Here is a 7921-nt window from a genome sequence, read left to right as displayed (position 1 = left end):
AAAAAAAAAAAAAAAAAAAAAAAAAAGAAGAAGAAGAAGAAGAAGAAGAAGAAGAAGAAGAAGAAGAAGAAGAAGGAAGAGAAATATTCCTTGCAATTTGAACACTGTAAAGAATTCATGAATTAATTCAATAAATCTTAAGAGCAATAAGCTAAGGATTGCATTAGGCCATAAGTATATATTGGAGAATAAAATGGGTATAAAACATAACTTCACATTGCTCATAGCATAGATAGAAAATTAGATACAGAAATACTTATATGATTATGACACTTGCTAAGTACTGTGAAGAAAACAATATGGGGTGTTTTATTGAGTAGGGTTATATGGAAGAAAAGAATCAACTCATATATATATAAATATTAATGCTAGGGTGTAATGGGAAGTGGAAAGAGTGGCCAAGGATGCAGGGAGCCAAAAAGATTCTGCCAGATTCATCAGAGCTTTATGGTCCATTGTAGGTGAGAAGTTCAGATTGTATCCAAAATATAGGAGAAAAATGTTACAATAAAAGACCAATGATTAGAGGAGCAAAAGTAGTAATGTGGTGTTTGTAATCTTTAAAGGATGACATACTAGAGAAAGATTCAGAGGTAGCAGTGTATCTGAAGAAAAATGAACAAATATGTCTTTTTTGAGAGAGAAAGAATAGAGTTGATGATATATGATATGAGTCCTCAGAAGTGGTGTATGGTGAGAAGCTGAGAAAATGAAGAGAGACATGTATGGATTTTTATTTTTTTGTTTGCTTATTTTTTACAGTTAGATAATATTAGATATCAAGAAGACAATCAAGTCAGTATCTCAGATGTGACTATGGCACCCCAAAATTTCTAGAATATGGATGGCCTCTAAAGCCACAAGAAAAGCCAACATATTAGGAGAGATAAAATAGACACAGAAAGAAAGATGAGTAGGAATGGACCCAAGGAACACCAGCATCTCAGGTGTAGAGGAAATGATCCTATTCAAAAGCAGAGAGTGTGATTTCAGAGACAGGAAATACAGAGTCATCATCAAGTAAAGATAAGTCAAAGAAGCAGTTCATATCTGAAGGCAAAAGAGGACAGGATCCATAGCACAAGTCAGGGATTTGGTCTTTCAAATGATGCCATCATTCCTAGCAGCAAATAATGCATAGATGGGAATAAATTTTGAAATAGTGAAAATGTGCAATGGCTTATACTTGCTTAGTGTGATAAGTGGCAGTACCTTCAGATTAAAAAATAGGGAGAGTACTAGTATGAGAAGAAGAAGAAGGAAAGTCGGATGGTAGAAAAGAGAAATCAGGCAAAAGCACTACTGAAAATGAGAAAATGATCCTGCTAGAACAGGTAGTAGATGTGTGTATTAGTCAGCGGTCAGACCACTGGACCAAAATACACCCACAACTTAAAGGAGAAGTTCATTATGCTTCATGGAATGCAGGGGATTCAGTCCATGCTCGGTTGACTCCAAGGCAGAAATGTCATGGTGGAAGGAAAGTGCTCAAGCTATGGCAGCCCGTGAGCACAGAGAAAGCAAGGAAAGTAGAGCTGTGAACAAGAATACACCCTTCCACAGCTTGTTCCCAGTGACCTACCTCTTCTGACCAGGTGTCATGGCCTAACACTAGACTCAGCTGTAAATTTAGGTGCAATTTAATCTGTGGGCTAAATTCTGTTGCCTACAGATGAGAAACCGGATAAGAGAACGTCAATTACTGCATAGAAATGGCTCTACTATATCATGACACTAGCAGGAGATCTGATTCGGTTTTTCAGATCCCACATTTAATGCCTTCTTCTTCCTATTTGGACATTCTGCTTAGACCACATTTATTCTCAGATGATGATGTAGAAATGTAAACACTGAATCTTTTATTGTTTTCAACCATTGGTTGCTACATTTAAAGATTAAAAAATACAAAGGATTTATTTTTAGAGGCTTGCTCTATCATGTTTTTGTGTAATCCATTCAGACTCATGGATAGGATAAGGCTCTTCAAGGCTGTGATAGAGACATGCTTGGGATCATACTTGAGACTGACATGAGCGGGCAAGCAGCTGAACAACCAATTTAGGTGATCTTGTTCCACTAACTTGAGTGGTCACTGGACTGAACTGACCAGAAGGCATTGGCATACAAACCCAATTACTTCTTTCTAGAGGACACAAGCTATGTGTCGTATGCTCTTATTAACTATTTCAGATCATGTGGGTTCTGCTATCGCAGAAGTGACATGTATTTTGAATCAACTTTATATGAAGAATGTGTCACAGAGATAAAGACAGTGTCTTTCTTTTCTCTTTAATTGTACCTGTTCAGCAGAAATCAATCTTGATTAAATTAAGCAGAAAAGAAATTCATAGAAGGATATTAAGTAGCTCATACTTGGAAAGAGACAAAAACATAAGGTGCCTACTAATTAATCTGTGTTGCAACCTAAATTGTGCAACTTACATTAGACTTGGTTAATTTATGAATAGCTTTTTTTCTTCAACATTTCAGAGAAACATCCACAGAGATAGAAAATAGGACATCTCCATGAGTGTCATCTCTATTAGTACTACTGTTAATAATAATATTGGTTTAAGACACAAAATGAGATCCTGCCTTGAGATTACAAGTATTTTACATGTTTAAACAATCTAGGAATTAGTAATCTGTGTCTCCTCATTTAACTAAGATGAAACTATAGCTTGAGAAGATGTCTCTTCACAAGGTCATGTGATTATCAGATATATAATGACAAAGCTATAGCTTTATTTCTACTATTAGTAGTTCAACAAACCAAATTAAATTAACAAGATATCTTGCTTATTAATATATCATTCTAATTCAAGTAGCCAGTAGAAGAATTGTTTTCTCATTTTTTCCTTATTCACTTCACTGCTCTCTCAGGACTCCTATATAGGTCTATATGAATACACGTGGTGATTAAGTTCAGTTAAATCATGCTCTATACTACTAGAGACAATGAATAATTCACTGTAAGAAAAAGAGGGTGCGTTTTCCAACATAACCTTTTAAAGGATTAGTGAAAATCACATAAGATTGTGTAATATACTAGTTCTGTGTTAAAAGAAGCAGAATGTTTTTTTCTCTCCCTATATGAAAATTATGAACAGTTTTAGATGGAAAAGACTTCTGAAAGATGTCTTCATTTCCTATAGGTTGGCAACTCCAACCTCTATCATTTGAAATGGAAAATTGTTTGACAGTTGAATTCTGAAAAGCCAAATAATGAAAAAAGACTTTAGTGGTTAATTTATCAGACTCATGATAAAAATCAGTTATGTAAGATTTGGCCAAAGGAATTCTGAGATTGGTAAACGGCTTTGGAAGTACTCGAAAGCAGTCATTATATTAATTGTACTAATTATAAATCAGTCCTCCACTATTTGTATTTAGCTACTGGTGCAGAGAGAAAATGAATACCCAGAATGTTTTTCACTATACATTAATTTTCCTAATTCTAACATAAATGTGAGAGTTTGGATTCCTGGGCAGGAGAATACAAATATTCTGATTTCATCCAGGATAAAAATACATAGGCCGTCCTTAGTTATGTTTTTGTTTCCAAAATAGACCATTCCATGAAATAACATGTGACTGATATGATGAATGAATGAGAACTCATCATTATATGTGGTAACAAATGTTGTTTCCATTTACCACTAATTGATGGCCACAATAAGACGAAAGGAATTGATCTATAAAATAAAATTTACTCTTGCGTGTCTCACTGAAAATAAATACATACCTTCCATCTCTATAAAATCCAAACTAAATTCATGCAAATGAGGATATCTATTGAAAATGATGTTTTGAAAAGTTTTCAAGGAAGTGGTCACAGCCTCATGGGACACTTTGAACTAGAGCTAAAATAAATTAGTGTGTAGTAACCTCACCCGGAGTCTCCTAATCATGCTGCTTTTGTTCTGAGCCTCATATTTTAAGTAGAAGCTCTTCTGCAAGACCTGCACATATTCTCCTATTCATATGTAAATTGTATTAAAGTTGTTATTCTTTCTTCCCCACAATCTGCTTTTCAACTAACAGTACAATTTATGAAGGAATACACTGAGAGATGCATGTGGCCCTTGGAACATTCTGTCATTGTCCCAAGCCCACAGTGGCCTTCTTGAAGGAGAAGCTTGTATCTCTCCTTCCCTTTGGGATCAATTTGAACATGAAGGGGTTATCACCAAGAGTCATTATGGGCTTCAGCTATTTCCACAGATAATGACATTTGGTTTTCAATGGCAGTTTTATTGCACTCTTCATAGCTGTGGTCAGAGCAGAGATGTGTAGACGGTCCCTACTTCCCATCAGGAGAAAGTCATGTCTTGGTGAGAGATGGCAGGGAACTACACACACCAGCTCAGCTCCTAGCCTTGCCAGTTACTTGTCAGATGCACTGAGTAAATCCCAAACATTACAGGGAGCTCCCTTTCTTCTGTTCCTGGATTAGCCTGTGGTAAATGTTGTGTGCAGATTTCAAGGACAGTTGAATCCTGGAACTTCTCCACTTGCTCCTCTTATTTTTTTCTTCTTCTTTTTTCCCCCCTCTTTTTTTAATTTTTAAAGGCCAACAGTTGCCAACTTTATGTGAAATCAAGTTGTGCCTACCCTAAGCTAAGCAACCTGGACTGCATATTAAAACCCTCAGCAATGAACATACCCACGATATCTGATTTCTTAAGGGAGTGACTCAGTTCTGCTTCGATGGACTCATTTTATATGGCTGCTTCTTCCTGTTTTTACAAGAGGCTTGTGGTTATTAGCCTAACCAAACCAGAACGTTTCATTCCTATATTTGCTTGGTTTCTCAGCCAGTTAAAATATAAAGAAATAAAGCACAAGTAGGAATGTTCTAAGCTGTTAAAGGAGGAAAAGGGCTAAGATGTAATTTCAAGTATGTAACTACAGAACACTTGCTGCTCTTGCCTGTCACGTGACTTAAGCATTGTTTACTATTTAAAGTGATAGCTGATAAGTATTATTATTAAAGAACTAAATAAACTGTTGTTTTGAGGGACTTGTCTGGTTGGTTGGTTTGGTTCGGTGTGATTACAGGAAGGGAGTTTTGTGTCAAGAGAGTTTTGTGAGATCAAATAATTGCAGATTTGAATGCCATCTTTGTTACTAACAACTCTGCTATTGAGACAATTACTTTATCCCACATATTAGTTCCCTCAGAAGAGTCACATATGTACTTATTTTATAGGATGGCTACATACATACAATACCGTGATGTGTGAAAATGTAGTCAACAGGGGCTTGGAAAACAGCAACAATCAATATTCAGTATCTCAAAATTTTTCATTTCAGGAAGACCATGTGTAAAGGATAAGTTGGAATCTTCCTGAATAATTACTAGACCCTTCAAAGAAATCGACAGTGCTGTCTGACACCAGGTTGGCCAATAAAGTAATTGTCTATTTCAGCTTTTCGAGCACAGGACTGGACTTGCAGAGGCAGAGCTGGTCACTGTCGGGGCAGTGGTTTTGCATCCTTTGCTAGTCAGCTTCTAACCTCTGATAAGGCAGAGGTGGGAAAGACTCCCCGTTAGCACTCTGGAATCCGTCTCTTATTTTCTTACCTGCTTCCTCTCCTGTCTTCAACAGCCTTTCCTTTTGTCTGCCTTCTCTCATTTGAGTAGTGTAAAATTTAACAAGTGGTGTTAAAGGTAATATATCCCACAATTGCAGTTTCTGCTTGAACACTATGACAGTGTAGCAAGTGCCAAACAGTCTGGGGTTTGCTCTTGTTTGCAGAGCTTTCGTTTTGCATATTTTACTGTCAGTTTCTTGACATTTTTGTCAGCTTAGGACTGCAGGGCATAGGCGCTGGCAGCAGGTCTTACCACATTCTTATTCTCCATTGCATTTTCAGAGACGATGAAAAATAAAGTAAAACCAGGGGTGAGGAAAGGGGACTGAGGAAGAAGGAAGAGAGGCTCCTGTCAAAGGCATAGAACTGAGGCTGTAAAATCAAGATGCACAGCCTTCTCCCTCACAGCTGGCATCCTTGAAGGTGCTCACCTCTTACCTGAGAGAGAAACACCCAGAGATTTGCTAAGAAAGACTTGCCAGGTCTCACACTTCCTCATTACACAAGGCAGACACGCAAGGCAAATGTTTGAATCTGTTTACAGAAAAATCTCCTCCTTCTCTCTCTCTCTTTCACTCTCTCTCTCTCTCTCCCACCTCCCCTCCCACCTTTTCTGACAAATACTGTTTCCAGACTGTGCAGAAAGTGTCTGCCGAAAACATCCATTGTTTTCATTGTAGCATCACCTCTGACTCTAATCAACACTTCTTATCTCTGTCCTTCGCTACTGGGAGCTTTTCTAGTTCTCAGAAAAAATGTACAGAAGCACAGGTAACCTGGCTTTCAAGGAGTGCTAATATTGAAGGCACTTTTCCTCACAACTTCGTGTCTTTTTTAAAACACAGGAAACAAACAAAAACAAAACTGAACACACTATTATGGGCATTTATTCAATTCTGGTCTCAATACTTCAATAACATAATGACAATAACAACAACAGTAACTAGTATACTGTAGTTCAGAACCATTTTTCCAAGGTACCCTTGGAACAATGTATTTTGATTTCCTTAAAAAGACTGTATTTTCCAAATTTCATAAAATTTCAATCAGTGTTATTAAATAAATCATGAGGGTGCACATTCCCAAACTTATTCTAAACTAGATCCTTTTTATAAACATCAGAATATTTATTATGGAAGGGATGAATAGTACCAATGATAAAACGTGGTTTGAGAAGCATCGTTCTAATAGCCAGCTTGCGTTCTTAACATTTTAGCATTTTAATTGCTTTATTAAAGTTTTTTATTATTAAAGATCATATTTTATGCATCTATTTACTTGCTTGCATTCCAAAGGAAGTTCAAACATTTGACAATTTCGGAAAAGTCCAAAGCTTAGTTTCTAAATGATTCTCAGAGTACTCTGGTGTTCTCTGGGATATTAGAACAAAACAAAGTCTTTATTAGTACTTTAGAAAATGAAAAGTACAGAAATAAATTTTTAAAACTTTTAATGGCCTGCATAAATAACTCTGACCACTTTAAAAATAGAGACAAAGTAAAAATGCAAACATAGTTAGAAGAGCCAGGAAGTAGTATTATCTTGGTAAGCATCTGCTTGTACATCAGTAGGATGAATTTCCACCAGCAGAATTATAGAATCAAAAGATTCCTTCTTTGAAAAACTCGATAGATGTCATAAACTGCCTTGTGAGAAAGATCCAGTGATTTATAATTTTCCCAAATCTTTTTGTATATATACAGCTGTTGTTATTTTACCCTTTTAAAAATATATAATTTTTAAATCTTTAAATTGACAAATGGTGTCTGTATCTATGGCATGCAAGCTGGTGTTTTTATCTTTGTATATACTGCAACAAAGCCAATTTAGATTTCTATCACCTCGCTGATTTATGACAATTTATGAATCCTCTACTTCGCTTGAAGAAATGATGCGATGTTCCTTGTGGAGAACTTAAAGAAAATCAGTTTCACTGATTTTTAGACATGACTGAACTATCAGATTCACTCGGGTGTATTTTGTTGGGCACAATGTTCCCACGGTTCTCTCCTTAACATTGTGGTTAAACACACCTAGGGACAACCCCAGTAATCTCATTGGCTGAGAGGGCTGATAAATGTGAGGCACATTCAGATTGGGAACGATTAACTCTTCTGCTCTCTTTCCTATTTTCTGGCTTATAGGAAATTCAGGGCCAAATGAGTGCTTCAACTTTAATAAAGATTTTTGACCCCACCACTTCTCCATCTTTTCCCCACGACATTGGTCTTTTTACTTCACTTGGATATATCCTGGTCTTGATTTTTTGAAAACAGAATAATAAATACACAGTAATCATGGATTTTCTAAACAGGTTGTTTAA

Source organism: Fukomys damarensis, unplaced genomic scaffold (genome assembly GCF_012274545.1).
Source record: "Fukomys damarensis isolate Sample0158 unplaced genomic scaffold, DMR_v1.0_HiC HiC_scaffold_7, whole genome shotgun sequence".
NCBI lineage: Eukaryota > Metazoa > Chordata > Mammalia > Rodentia > Bathyergidae > Fukomys > Fukomys damarensis.
Note: the sequence above shows the minus strand (reverse complement) of the source record.